Raw genomic sequence first — 15,747 nt, forward strand, 5'->3', positions numbered from 1 at the left:
ATTAAATATTATTATTTAATATTTTATTATTATTTATTATTTTAATACTAAATTTTTGAAAATTAACTTACCTTTTACTTTTAACCTTTAAAATTCACTTTTTACCACCCGTAACTTTTAATATTTCTACTTTTACCACCCTAACTTCCAGAAATTACCATATAACCCCTTAAACACCAAAAATTTTACTTCATTGCCCTTTCTAAGATCTAAAAGGTGTTCTTCAATGTTTGTCACCACACTTAAAGTGTTCTTCATGTTCTTCGTATATTCTTCAAATTCTTTCTCTGTTTTTACCCGTTTTTCAGTCTTTTCAACAACCGATTTTTACCAAAATTCAAAATAAATTTCCAGCCACTAAAACCCCATCTTTTCTACATGATTTGAAAACAAATTGAACCTCAATTTAAGCTCTAGGGTTTTGTTTTCCAGCAGCCAAAAGAACACACATTCATAGCTTGAATTTCATCAAATTTCATCAAATTTTTACCAAATTTTCAACAAGAATTACTCATACAAACAATCGATTTCAAGCACAGCCAAACCATATCATAGTCACACAACTCAAACACAATCAATCAAGATTAAATTCGTCAATCCCTACCTGGTTTTGCTGCTCCTAATTCGGTTAAACTTTCAGGTGGTCCTTAAGCACTTTTTCCTCCTAAATCACATCAAGAACAACTTTAAATCCAAAAACTCTCAAATGACCAAATCTCACTCAGTATGTTAGGAAGAGATATCTCACCTTAGACTTGCTGAAAATTCACGTTTCTTGGCCCTCAAGTCAAGTTAAGCATGATTCCTAAGGAAGAACATAAAAAAAACACATGTTTTGCATGGTTTTCCTTGAAAACCGAATTGAAATAGGAGGGAGACAGTCATCTCACCTTATTTCCATCCTTGATAAGTTACATGGTTATGTAGAGGAAGAAGAGAGGATCATTTTGGTGAAATTGGAGTTTTGATTTGAGTTTTAGTTCAGAAGAAATCAAGCTTTGAAGATAAAGTGTTCATGAAAGTTTCTCTCTTTTCTCTCGTTATTTTCGGCCAAAATGATGAAATGAGACAGCCTTGGAGTTCTTGGGGGTGTAAGGTGAGTTGTGATTGGTTGGCTTGGAGGTGGATTAAAATAATATTAAAATATCTCTAGTGTACAACTACTAAAACTAGGTGTATCGGAACACTCGTAAAAACATCTCTAAAAATTATTTTCTGAGCTACTAGCATAAATGACACTAGTAACATATTTATTATGAGAATAGAACATGTATAATGAGGCCTTAGCATTGCTAAATTCATCAGAGAGTGCTGGTGCTAAGCTGCACCAGTAAACCGTAAACCCGGTTAAACTGATTTTTTGTTTTCAACAAAAACAGACTAGGTAACCTTATAATGTCATTCAAGCATTTTATAATACTAATATAATGATAATATTATACTATTATCTCTCTCCTCTCATGAATCGAGTCCGGTTCGTCAAACAGAGACTATTTACGAAAATCAGAATCAAAACTGCCAACCGATACGGTTCAAAAACAAGGTTCTTCGTAATTGTATTATCGAGCTTACCTCAGAGGAGGTTCTAAATTAAGGATGACATAATGATAATGAGGATTGAGATGCTTGATGATATAACAGAGGTGTTCCCTTTACTGATCTTCCGGAGAAATCTGTACTTTCATAAAAGATCTCATGTACTCGAAAATCAGGATTGTTACATAGGGTCCACAGATCCTGAGGGAATCCTGTGGGGTCTATTAGATCCTGAGGTGTTTGAGGATTTCTCATCCCTTCACCTTTTAGGCGTGTAAAACGCCCTATATATGCAATCCTGGCGTTTAAACGCCAGACTGCTGCTTGTTTCTGGCGTTTAACGCCAGTTTCATGCTCTGTTCTGGCGTTAAACGCCAGCCAGATGCTCCTTACTGGCGTTTAAACGCCAGTAAGTCCTTCCTCCAGGGTGTGCTATTTTTAATGCTGTTTTTCATTCTGTTTTTTATTTTTTTTGTAGTTTTTGTGACTCCACATGATCATCAACCTAATAAAACACGAAATATAATTTAAATAACATTGGGTTGCCTCCCAACAAGTGCTTCTTTAATGTCAATAGCTTGACAGTGGGCTCTCACGGAGCCACACAGGTGATCAGGTCAATTTTGTAGACGCCCAACACTAAACTTAGAGTTTGGATGTGGGGATCCAACACCAAACTTAGAGTTTGGCTGAGGCCTCCCAACACCAAACTTAGAGTTTGATTGTGGGGGCTTTGGTTGACTCTGTACGGAGAGAAGCTTTTCATGCTTCCTCTCCATGGTTACAGAAGGAGATCCTTGAGTTTTAAACACAAGGTAGTCCTCATTCAGTTGAAGGACCAACTCTACTCTGTCCACATCAATCACAGCTCTTGCTGTGGCTAGGAAGGGTCTTCCAATGATGATGGATTCATCCTCATCCTTCCCAGTGTCTAGGATTATGAAATCAGCAGGGATGTAAAGGCCTTCAACCTTTACTAACACGTCCTCTACTTGTCCATAAGCCTGTTTTCTTGAGTTGTCTGCCATCTATACTGAGATTCTGGCAGCTTGCACCTCAAAGATTCCCAGTTTCTCCATTACAGAAAGTGGCATGAGGTTTATCCCTGACCCAAGGTCACATAGAGCCTTTTCAAAGGTCATGGTGCCTATGGTACAAGGTATTAAGAACTTTCCAGGATCCTGTTTCTTCTGAGGCAATGTCAGTTGATCCAGATCACTTTGTTTATTGATGAGCAAGGGAGGTTCATCTTCCCAAGTCTCATTACCAAATAATTTGGCATTTAGCTTCATGATTGCACCAAGGTACTTGGCAACTTGCTCTTTAGTAACATCCTCATTCTCTTCAGAAGAAGAATATTCATCAGAGCTTATAAATGGTATCAGGAGGTTTAATGGGATCTCTATGGTCTCCAGATGAGCCTCAGAGTCCTTTGGGTTCTAACTTATACCACAGACAAGGTTTAGACTTTCCGGATCTCAAGAATGGCCATCCATGGGTTCTAACTTATACCACGAAGATACTAATAACTCGGACTCGGTCCTCTGTATTAGATATCTAAGAGATATTCATTCTAGCTTGCTTGCATGTAGAACGGAAGTGTTTGTCAGGCACGCGTTCATAAGTGAGAATGATGATGAGCGTCACATAATCATCACATCCATCATGTTCTTGGGTGCGAATGGATATCTTAGAATAGGAATAAGCTTGAATTGAATAGAAAAACAGTAGTACTTTGCATTAATCTTTGAGGAACAGCAGAGCTCCACACCTTAATCTATGGTGTGTAGAAACTCTACCGTTGAAAATACATAAGTGATGAAGGTTCAGGCATGGCCGAATGGCCAGCCCCCAAAACGTGATCTATAGATCAAAAGATAATCCAAAGATGTAAATACAATAGTAAAAAGTCCTATTTATACTAAACTAGTTACTAGGGTTTACAGAGATAAGTAAATGATGCAGAAATCCACTTCCGGGGCCCACTTGGTGTGTGCTTGGGCTGAGCATTGAGCTTTACACGTGTAGAGGTCTTTCTTGGAGTTGAACGCCAGTTTGTAACCTGTTTCTGGTGTTTAACTCCACTTTGCAACCTGTTTCTGGCGTTTGACTCCAGAATGCAGCATGGAACTGGCGTTCAACGCCAGTTTACGTCGTCTATCCTTGGAAAAGGTATGGACTATTATATATTTCTGGAAAGCCCTGGATGTCTAATTTCCAACACGATTAAGAGCGCGCCATTTGGAGTTTTGTAGCTCTAGCAAATCCACTTTGAGTGCAGGAAGGTTAGAATATAACAGCATCTGCAGTCCTTCTTCAACCTCTGAATCTGATTTTTGCTCAGGTCCCTCAATTTCAGCCAAAAAATACCTGAAATCACAGAAAAACACACAAATTCATAGTAAAGTCCAGAAATGTGATTTTTATTTAAAAACTAATAAAAATATACTAAAAACTAACTAAATCATACTAAAAACTATGTAAAAACAATGCCAAAAAGCGTATAAATTATCCGCTCATCAGGCCTCGCAGAATCGGTGCTCTGGTAAGAACTCTCCTTAGCTCTTCAAACGCTTTCACACATGCACTGTCAAACTCAAAGTCCACATCCTTTTGTTGCAGGCGCGACAATCGCAAAGAAATTTTGCTGAAATCTTTGATAAAACGCCTGTAGAATCCTACATGTCCTAAAAACGAGCGGACCTCCCTCACAGATGAGGGGTGAGGTAAAGTGGTGATAACATCGATGGTGCACAAATTGTGAATCACACTTTTCACAACTCGTACCACTAACCAGGAAGTGCACTGGGTCGTCCAAGTAATACCTTACGTGAGTAAGGGTCGATCCCACGGAGATTGTTGGTTTGAAGCAATCTATGGTTATCTTGTAAATATTAGTCAGAAAATCAATTATAATTATCAGTATGAATTACGAAGAATAAAAGAGCATGGATTAAATACTTGTTCTGCAGTAATGGAGAATATGCTGGAGTTTTGGAGATGCTTTGTCTTCTGAATCTCTGCTTTCTCCCTGTCTTCTTCTTCACGCACGCAAGGTTCCTCCTATGGCAAGCTGTGTGTTAGTGGCTGTTGTCAATGGCTATCATCCGTCCTCTCAGTGAAAAAGGTCCAGGTGCGCTGTCACCGCACGGCTAATCATCTGTCGGTTCCCACTCATGCTGGAATAGGATCCATTGATCCTTTTGCGTCTGTCACTACGCCCAGCCCTTGTGAGTTTGAAGCTTGTCACAGTCATTCAATCCCTGAATCCTACTCGGAATACCACAGACAAGGTTTAGACTTTCTGGATTCTCAAGAATGCTGCCAATGGATTCTAGCTTATACCACGAAGATTCTGATTAAGGAATCCAAGAGATATTCATTCAATCGAAGGTAGAATGGAGGTGGTTGTCAGGCATGCGTTCATAGGTTGAGGATAATGATGAGTGTCACGGATCATCACATCCATCATATTGAAGTGCGAATAAACATCTTAGATAAAAACATGCGTGTTTGAATAGAAAACAGAAATAGTTGCATTAATTCATCAAAACACAGCAGAGCTCCTCATCCCCAACAATGGAGTTCAGAGACTCATGCCATCAAAGAGTACAAAGTTCAGATCTAAAATGTCATGAGGTACAAAATAAATCTCTAAAAGTTGTTTAAATACTAAACTAGTAACCTAGGTTTACAGAAAATGAATAAACTATGATAGATGGTGCAGAAATCCACTTCTGGGGCCCACTTGGTGTGTGCTAGGGCTGAGACTTAAGCTTCTCACGTGCTTAGGCTATTTCTAGAGTTAAACGCCAGGTTGTAACCTGTTTCTGGCGTTCAGCTCCCATTTGTAACCTATTTCTGGCGTTTGACACCAGACTACAACATGGAACTGGCGTTGAACGCCAGTTTACGTTGTCTATCATTGAGCAAAGTATGGACTATTATATATTGCTAGAAAGCCCTGGATGTCTACTTTCAACCGCAATTTAGAGCGCGCCATTTGGACTTCTGTAACTCCAGAAAATCCATTTTGAGTGCAGGGAGGTCAAAATCCAACAGCATCTGCAGTCCTTTTTCAGCCTGAATCAGATTTTTGCTCAACTCCCTCAATTTCAGCCAGAAAATACCTGAAATCATAGAAAAACACACAAACTCATAGTAAAGTCTAGAAATATGAATTTTGCCTAGAAACTAATAAAAATATACTAAGAACTAACTAAAACATGCTAAAAACTACCTAAAAATAATGCCAAAAAGCGTATAAATTATCCGCTCATCACAACACCAAACTTAAATTGTTGCTTGTCCCCAAGCAACTAAAAATAAAGTAGGATAAAAAGAAGGGAATATACAATGAATTCCAAAAACATCTATGAAGATCAGTCTTAATTAGATGAGCGGGGCTATTAGCTTTTTGCTTCTGAACAGTTTTGGCATCTCACTTTATCCTTTGAAGTTCAAAATGATTGGCATCTATAGGAACTCAGAATTCAGATAGTGTTATTGATTCTCCTAGTTCAGTATGTTGATTCTTGAACACAGCTACTTTATGAGTCTTGGCCGTGGCCCTAAGCACTCTGTTTTCCAATATTACCACTGGATACATACATGCCACAGACACATAACTGGGTGAACCTTTTCAGATTGTGACTCAGCTTTGCTAAAGTCCCCAATTAGAGGTGTCCAGGATTCTTAAGCACACTCTGTTTTTGCTTTGGACCTCGACTTTAACCGCTCAGTCTCAAGTTTTCACTTGACACCTTCACGCCACAAGCACATGGTTAGGGACAGCTTGGTTTAGCCGCTTAGGCCAGGATTTTATTCCTTTAGGCCCTCCTATCCACTGATGCTCAAAGCCTTGGATCCTTTTTATTACCCTTGCCTTTTGGTTTTAAGGGCTATTGGCTTTTTGCTCTTGCCTTTTGGTTTAAAGAGCTTTTGGCTTTTTCTGCTTGTTTTTTCTTTTTCTTGCTCTCTTTTTTTTCGCATTTTTTTTTGCAAGCTTTGTTCTTCACTGTTTTTTCTTGCTTCAAGAATCATTTTTATGATTTTTCAGATTATCAAATAACATTTCTCCTTTTTCATCATTCTTTCAAGAGCCAACAATTTTAACATTCATAAATAACAAATTCAAAAGACATATGCACTGTTCAAGCATTCATTTAGAAAACGAAAAGTATTGCCACCACATCAAAATAAATAAACTATTTTAAAATTCGAAATTTATGTACTTGTTTTTCTTTTTTAGAAAATATTTTTCATTTAAGAAAGGTGATGGATTCATAGGACATTTATATCTTTAAGACATAGACACTTAGATACTAGTGATCATGTAATAAGACTCAAACATAAATAAACATAAAGCATAGTAAATGAAAAATAGAGAAATAAGAACAAGGAGATTAAGGAACGGGTCCACCTTAGTGAGAGTAGCGTCTTCCTCTTCTTGAAGAACCAATGGTGCTCTTGAGCTCCTCTATGTCTCTTCCTTGTCTTTGTTGCTCCTAATAGTTTTGTGGAGGGAAGTGCATCCCTTGAGGCATTAGTGGTTATGGAAAAACAAAAAAGCAATGCTTTTTCCACACCAAACTTAGAAGGTTTGCTCGTCCCCGAGCAAAAGAAGAGAGAAAGTAGTAGAAGAAGAAGAAAATGGAGGAGATGGGGGAAGAAGATGTATTCGGCCAAGTGGAAGAAGAGAGGGTTGTGTTGTGTGAAAATGAAGAAGGAAAGGTAGGGATTCTGTGGGGTCTACAGATCAAGTTGGGTCAAGGACTTAACATCCCTGCTCCAATTAGGCGTGTAAAATGCCAGACTGCTGTGCAATCCTGGCGTTTAACGCCAGACTGCTGCCTGTTTCTGGCGTTAAACGCCCAAATGTAGCTTGTTTCTGGCGTTTAATGCCAGGTAGATGCTTGTTTCTGGCGTTAAACGCCAGCTTGGTGCCTGTTTCTGGCGTTAAATGCCAGACAGATGCTTGTTTCTGGCGTTTAAACGCCAGAATACTCCTCCTCCAGGGTGTGCTATTTTTGTTACTATTTTTCATTCTGTTTTTGATTTTTCAATAATTTTTGTGACTTCACATGATCATCAACCTTAAGAAGACATAAAATAGCAATAGAAAATAAATAGATATAATTAAATAACATTGGGTTGCCTCCCAACAAGCGCTTCTTTATTGTCTTTAGCTGGACCTTGCTGAGCTTTTAATCTAGCCTCAGCCTTGAGCACTCTTGCTCAACATTGCCTTCAAGATAGTGCTTGATTCTCTGTCCATTAACAATGAACTTCTTATTAGAATCAATGTCTTGAAGCTCCACATAGCCATATGGTGACACGCTTGTAATCACATATGGTCCCCTCCACCGGGATTTCAGTTTCCCGGGAAATAGCCTGAGCCTAGAGTTAAACAGCAGAACCTTCTGTCCTGGTTCAAAGACTCTAGATGACAGCTTTCTATCCTGCCACCTTTTTGCTTTCTCTTTGTAAAGCTTGGCATTTTCGAAAGCAGTGAGTCTGAATTCCTCTAGCTCATTCAGCTGGAGCAATCTTTTTTCTCCAGCTAATTTGGCATCAAAGTTTAGGAATCTGGTTGCCCAGTAAGCTTTATGCTCCAGTTCCACGGGCAGATGACAGGCCTTACCATACACAAGCTGGTATGGAGAGGTCCCTATAGGAGTCTTGAATGCTGTTCTGTAAGCCCACAGAGCATCATCCAAGCTTCTTGCCCAATCCTTTCTACGGGTACTTACAGTCCGTTCCAGGATTCTTTTTAGTTCTCTATTAGAGACTTTAGCTTGCCCATTTGTCTATGGATGATATGGAGTTGCCACTTTGTGGCTAATTCCATACTGGACCATAGCAGAGTAAAGCTGTTTGTTGCAAAAGTGAGTGCCCCCATCACTAATTAATACTCTAGGGACACCAAACCTGCTGAAGATATGTTTCTAGAGGAACTTCAGCACTGTCTTAGTATCATTAGTGGGTGTGGCAATGACCTCTACCCATTTGGATACATAGTCGACTGCCACCAGAATATAAGTGTTTGAGTATGATGGTGGGAAATGCCCCATGAAGTCAATACCCCATACATCAAACAACTCAATCTCCAAGATCCCTTGCTGAGGCATGGCGTAACTATGAGGCAGATTAATAGCTCTCTGGCAGCTATCACAGTTACGCACAAACTCTCGGGAGTCTTTATAGAGAGTGGGCCAGTAGAAGCCACATTGGAGGACTTTTGTAGCTGTTCGCTCACCTCCGAAATGTCCTCCATATTGTGATCCATGACAATGCCATAGGATCTTCTGTGCTTCTTCTTTAGGCACACACCTACGGATTATTCCGTCTGCACATCTCTTAAAGAGATATAGTTCATCCTACAAGTAGTACTTTGCATCAGTGATTAATTTTTTCTTTTGTTGCTTGCTGTACTCTTTGGGTATGAACCTTGCAGCTTTATAGATTGCAATGTCTGCAAACCATGGTGTTTCCTGAATGGCAAACAAATGCTCATTCGGAAAGGTTTCAGAGATCTCAATAGAGGGAAAAGACGCCCCTTCTACTGGTTCTATCCGGGACAGATGATCAGCCACTTGGTTCTCTGTCCCTTTTCTGTCTCTTATTTCTATATCAAACTCTTGCAGAAGCAACACCCATCTTATGAGCCTGGGCTTTGAATCCTGCTTTGTGAGTAGATATTTAAGAGCAGCATGGTCAGTGTACACAATCACTTTTGATCCTACTAAGTATGATCTAAACTTGTCAATGGCATAAACCACTGCAAGCAAATTTTTTTCTGTGGTTGTGTAATTTTTCTGGGCATCATTTAAAACACGGCTAGCATAATAAATGACATGCAGAAGCTTGTTATGCCTCTGTCCCAGTACGGCACCAATGGTATGGTCACTGGCATCACACATTAGTTCAAATGGCAATGTCCAGTCTGGTACAGAAATAACTGGTGCTGTGACCAGCTTAGCTTTCAGGGTTTCAAATGCCTGCAGACACTCTGTGTCAAACAAAAAGGGAGTGTCAGCAGCTAGCAGATTGCTCAGATGTTTTACGATTTTTGAAAAATCCTTTATAAACATCCTATAGAATCCTGCATGCCCCAGAAAGCTTCTGATTGCCTTAACATTGGCAGGTGGTGGTAATTTTTCAATTACTTCCACTTTAGCTTGATCCACCTCTATTCCCTTGTTTGAAATTCTATGCCCAAGGACAATTCCTTCAGTCACCATAAAGTGACATTTTTCCCAGTTTAAAACCAGGTTGGTCTCTTGGCATCTTTTCAGAACAAGTGCTAAATGGTCAATACAGGAGCTGAATGAGTCTCCAAATACTGAAAAGTCATCCATGAAGACTTCCAAAAATTTCTCTATCATATCAGAGAAGATAGAGAAAATATCCCTCTAAAATGTTTTCAGAATGGGTGCAGTTAGACATCTTCTATTACGGGCTTACAGAGAAAGCTCAGATTTCTCTAGACCACTCAGCTGGTGGATCTATACACATGAGAAAGACAATTGAAGAGGCTCAAAAGCTTATTAATACAGTTGCCAGAAATCAGCATCTGTACCTAAGCAGTGAATCTTCCAGGAAAGAAGAGGCTAAAACAGTAACTGCTGAACTCAGTCCTGCAGAACAAATTACTGAATTCAATCAGCAATTGGACTTTCTAACAAAACAGTTGGCCGAATTCAAGGAGATACTACAAGACACAAGAATGGCTAATCTGAATATGAAAGTATAGTTGAAGCAAACAGAACAGCAGTTATCAAAACAAATAACAGAAGAGTGCCAAGCAGTTCAATTAAGAAGTGGGAAAACATTAAATACCTCACTTCAAGGCAGCAGGAAGCCAAGAAATGAACAATCTTCTATTCAAAATCCCTCTGAGGACAGTAAGAGCCCAGAGAGGAATAACTCTGGCATTCAAACGCCAGAAACAGCAGGGATTTGGCGTCAAACGCCCAATGAAAGCTCAGTTCTAGTGCTCAAACGCTAGGAACAAGTAAGGAGTTGGCGTCCAACGCCACTCCAGCTTCTAACTCTGGCATTCAAATGCCAGTGAGAGATCAAACACACACAAGTGCTGATAACAACCCCTCTAAAAAGGCTTCTCCAACCACCTCTGTAGGAAATAAACCTGCAGGAACTAAGGTTGAAGAATACAAAGCCAAGATGCCTTATCCTCAAAAACTCCGCCAAGAGGAGTAGGATAAGCAATTTGCTCGCTTTGCAGATTATCTCAGGATTCTTGAAATAAAGATTCCGTTTGCAAAGGCACTTGAGCAAATACCCTATTATGCCAAGTTCATGAAAGAGATCTTGAGTCATAAGAAGGATTGGAGAGAAACTAAAAGAGTTCTCCTCACTGAAGAATGTAGTGCAGTCATTCTGAAAAGCTTCCCAGAAAAGCTTAAGGATCCCGGGAGCTTTCTGATACCGTGCACATTAGAGGGTAATTGCACCAAGACAGCCTTATGTGATCTTGGGGCAAGCATCAATCTAATACCTGCATCCACTATCAGAAAGCTTGGTTTAACTGAAGAAGTCAAACCAACCCGGATATGTCTCCAACTTGCTAATGGCTCCATTAAATACCCATCAGGCGTGATTGAAGACATGATCATCAGGGTTGGGCCATTCGCCTTTCCCACTGACTTTGTGGTGCTGGAAATGGAAGAGCACAAGAGTGCTACTCTCATTCTAGGAAGACCTTTCCTCGCAACTGGACGAACTCTCATTGATGTCCAAAAGGGGGAACTAACCCTGAGAGTCAATGAAGATGAGTTTAAGTTGAATGCTGTCAAGGCTATGCAGCATCCAGACACACCAAAAGACTGCATGAAAGTTGATCTCATTGACTCTTTAGTAGAGGAGATCAACATGGCTGCGAGTCTCAAATCAGAGCTGGAAGACATCTTTAAAGATGTTCAGCCTGATTTGGAGAATTCAGAGGAATCGAAAGAACCTCTAAAACTTCCTCAGGAAGAGGAGAAACCTCCTAAACCCGAGCTCAAGCCATTACCACCATCCCTGAAATATGCATTTCTGGGAGAAGGTGACACTTTTCCGGTGATCATAAGCTCTGCTTTAAATCCACTGGAAGAGAAAGCACTACTTCAAGTGCTAAGGACACACAAGACAGCTCTTGGGTGGTCCATGAGTGACCTTAAGGGCATAAGCCCAGCTAGATGCATGCACAAGATCCTATTGGAGGATGATGCTAAGCCAATGGTTCAACCACAGAGGCGGCTAAATCCAGCCATGAAGGAGGTGGTGCAGAAAGAGGTCACCAAGTTACTGGAGGCTGGGATTATTTATCCCATTTCTGACAACCCCTGGGTGAGCCCTGTCCAAGTTGTGCCCAAAAAGGGAGGCATGACAGTGGTTCATAATGAAAAAAATGAACTAGTTCCTACAAGAACAGTTACAAGGTGGCGCATGTGTATTGACTACAGAAGGCTCAATACAGCCACCAGAAAGGATCATTTTCCTTTACCATTCATAGACCAGATGCTAGAAAGACTAGCAGGTCATGAATACTACTACTTTTTGGATGGCTATTCAGGTTACAACCAGATTGCAGTAGATCCACAGGACCAAGAGAAAACAGCATTCACATGTCCTTCTGGAGTGTTTGCCTACAGAAGGATGCCTTTTGGTCTGTGCAATGCACCTGCAACCTTTCAGAGGTGCATGCTCTCTATCTTCTCTGATATGATAGAGAAATTTCTAGAAGTCTTCATGGATGACTTTTCAGTATTTGAAGACTCATTCAGCTCCTGCCTTGACCATTTAGCACTTGTTCTGAAAAGATGCCAAGAGACCAACCTGGTTTTAAACTGGGAAAAATGTCACTTTATGGTGACTGAAGGAATTGTCCTTGGGCATAAAATTTCAAATAAGGGAATAGAGGTGGATCAAGCTAAAGTGAAAGTAATTGAAAAATTACCACCACCTGCCAATGTTAAGGCAATCAGAAGCTTTCTGCGGCATGCAGGATTCTATAGGAGGTTTATAAAGGATTTTTCAAAAATCGCAAAACCTCTGAGCAATCAGCTAGCTGCTGACACGCCCTTTGTGTTTGACACAGAGTGTCTGCAGGCATTTGAAACCCTGAAAGCTAAGCTGGTCACAGCACCAGTTATTTCTGCACCTGACTGGACATTGCCATTTGAACTAATGTGTGATGCCAGTGACCATACCATTGGTGCAGTACTGGGACAGAGGCATAACAAGCTTCTGCATGTCATTTATTATGCTAGCCATGTTTTTGGCGCCATTGCCAGGGATTGTTGGTTTGAAGCAATCTATGGTTATCTTGTAAATCTTAGTCAGAAAATCAATTATAATTATCAGTATGAATTGCGAAGAATAAAAGAGCATGGATTAAATACTTGTTCTGCAGTAATGGAGAATATATTGGAGTTTTGGAGATGCTTTGTCTTCTGAATCTCTGCTTTCTCCCTGTCTTCTTCTTCACGCACGCAAGGTTCCTCCTATGGCAAGCTGTGTGTTGGTGGATCACCGTTGTCAATGGCTACCATCCGTCCTCTCAGTGAAAAAGGTCCAGGTGCGCTGTCACCGCACGGCTAATCATCTGTCGGTTCACACTCATGCTGGAATAGGATCCATTGATCCTTTTGCGTCTGTCACTACGCCCAGCCCTTGTGAGTTTGAAGCTTGTCACAGTCATTCAATCCCTGAATCCTACTCGGAATACCACAGACAAGGTTTAGACTTTCCGGATTCTCAAGAATGCTGCCAATGGATTCTAGCTTATACCATGAAGATTCTGATTAAGCAATCCAAGAGATATTCATTCAATCGAAGGTAGAATGGAGGTGGTTGTCAGGCACGCGTTCATAGGTTGAGGATGATGATGAGTGTCACGGATCATCACATCCATCATATTGAAGTGCGAATAAACATCTTAGATAAAAACAAGCATGTTTGAATAGAAAATAGAAATAGTTGCATTAATTCATCGAAACACAGCAGAGCTCCTCATCCCCAACAATGGAGTTCAGAGACTCATGCCATCAAAGAGTACAAAGTTCAGCTCTAAAATGTCATGAGGTACAAAATAAATCTCTAAAAGTTGTTTAAATACTAAACTAGTAACCTAGGTTTACAGAAAATGAATAAACTATGATAGATGGTGCAGAAATCCACTTCTGGGGCCCAGTTGGTGTGTGCTGGGGCTGAGACTTAAGCTTCTCACGTGCCTAGGCTGTTTCTGGAGTTAAACGTCAGGTTGTAACCTGTTTCTGGCGTTCAACTCCCATTTGTAACCTGTTTCTGGCGTTTGACGCCAGACTGCAACATGGAACTGGCGTTGAACGCCAGTTTACGTCGTCTATCCTTGAGAAAAGAATGGACTATTATATATTGCTGGAAATTCCTGGATGTCTACTTTCCAACGCAATTGAGAGCGCACCATTTGGATTTCTGTAGCTCCATAAAATCCATTTCGAGTGCACGGAGGTCAGAATCCAACAGCATCTGCAGTCCTTTTTCAGCCTGAATCAGATTTTTGCTCAGCTCCCTCAATTTCAGCCAGAAAATACCTGAAATCACAGAAAAATACACAAACTCATAGTAAAGTCCAGAAATATGAATTTTGCCTAGAAACTAATAAAAATATACTAAAAACTAACTAAAACATGCTAAAAACTACCTAAAAACAATGCCAAAAAGCGTATAAATTATCCGCTCATCAATCGACCTTGGTCGAGTCTACAGAAATGCCTTCATGAGATATTACATGTCCTAACACTATACCTTGCTTTACCATAAAGTTGCATTTTTCAAAGTTTAATACAAGGTTAGTGTCAACACATCTAGCTAGGACCTTGGCCAAGTTCTCTAAGCAACAATCAAATGAAGTTCCATAAACATTGAAGTCATCCATAAAGACTTCCAGACAATTCTCTATTAGATCAGAAAAGACATTGGTCATACACCGTTGGAAAGTAGCAGGTGCATTACATAGTCCAAATGGTATCCTTTTGTAGGCAAAGGTGCCAAAAGGGCAAGTAAATGTTGTCTTTTCCTGATCTTCAGGAGCAATGTGAATCTAGAAGTAACCAGTGAATCCATCAAGAAAGCAATAATGGGATTTACCCGCCAAACGGTCCAACATCTGATTTATAAAGGGTAAAGGGTAGTGGTCATTTCTTGTAGCGGCGTTCAACCTCCTATAATCGATGCACACTCGCCACGCATTTTGTACTCTCTTGGTGACCATTTCACCATCATCCTTTTTAACCGCAGTGATGCCCGATTTCTTGGGAACAACTTGGACCGGGCTCACCCATTCACTGTCAGAAATTGGGTATATGATACCCGCATCAAGTAGTCTAGTGACCTCCTTCTTTACCACATCAAGGATGGTCGGGTTGAGCCTCCTTTGCGGTTGCCTAACTGGTCGAGCTCCCTCTTGGAGAAATATACGATGCATGCACTTGCGAGGGTCAATCCCCACAATATCAGCTAGGCTCAAACCAATTTCCTTCTTGTACTTTCTTAGAACATCTAGGAGCTTTTCTTCTTCTTCACTAGAAAGCTCACTAGCAATAATGACCGAAAACTTTTGGTTGTCCTCTAAGAAAGCATACTTCAAATGAGATGGAAGAGGCTTCAATTCACTCTTTGCCTCAAGCTGAGGTTCCTTTTCATCAAGCTCACGGAGTTCATTCTCAACAACTTTCTCATGTTCACCCTCTTGGTCATCCGTCTCTTCAACAATAGGGTAGCATAACTTGTTTTGGTCTTCTTCTCGCATTTCCGCTACCACTTCATCGATTACATCACATCGGAGAACGGAATGCTCTTCGGGAGGATGCTTCATGGCTTCTTCCACTTCATGGCTTCAAAAATCTTATCTTATCTTATTTCAAATTCAAATTTCAAAATTAAATCTTTTTCAAAAATCAAATTTCAAAGCTTATCTTTTTCAAATCTTTTTCAAATCTTTTCAAATTCTTGTCTTATCTTTTTTTTTAATTTCAAATTTTAAATTCAAATCTTTTTAAATCTCTTTCAATTTCTATCTTATCTTTTCTAATTTTAAATTTTAAATTCAAATATTTTCTAATCTTCTATCTTATCTTGTTTTCAAATATTTCTTAATTAGTTACTTGTTTTGTCTTTCTTCTTTTTCAAAACTTCCTAACTAATTCTTCTCCCTCCTAATTT

Source organism: Arachis hypogaea, chromosome 18 (assembly GCF_003086295.3).
Source record: "Arachis hypogaea cultivar Tifrunner chromosome 18, arahy.Tifrunner.gnm2.J5K5, whole genome shotgun sequence".
Lineage (NCBI taxonomy): Eukaryota > Viridiplantae > Streptophyta > Magnoliopsida > Fabales > Fabaceae > Arachis > Arachis hypogaea.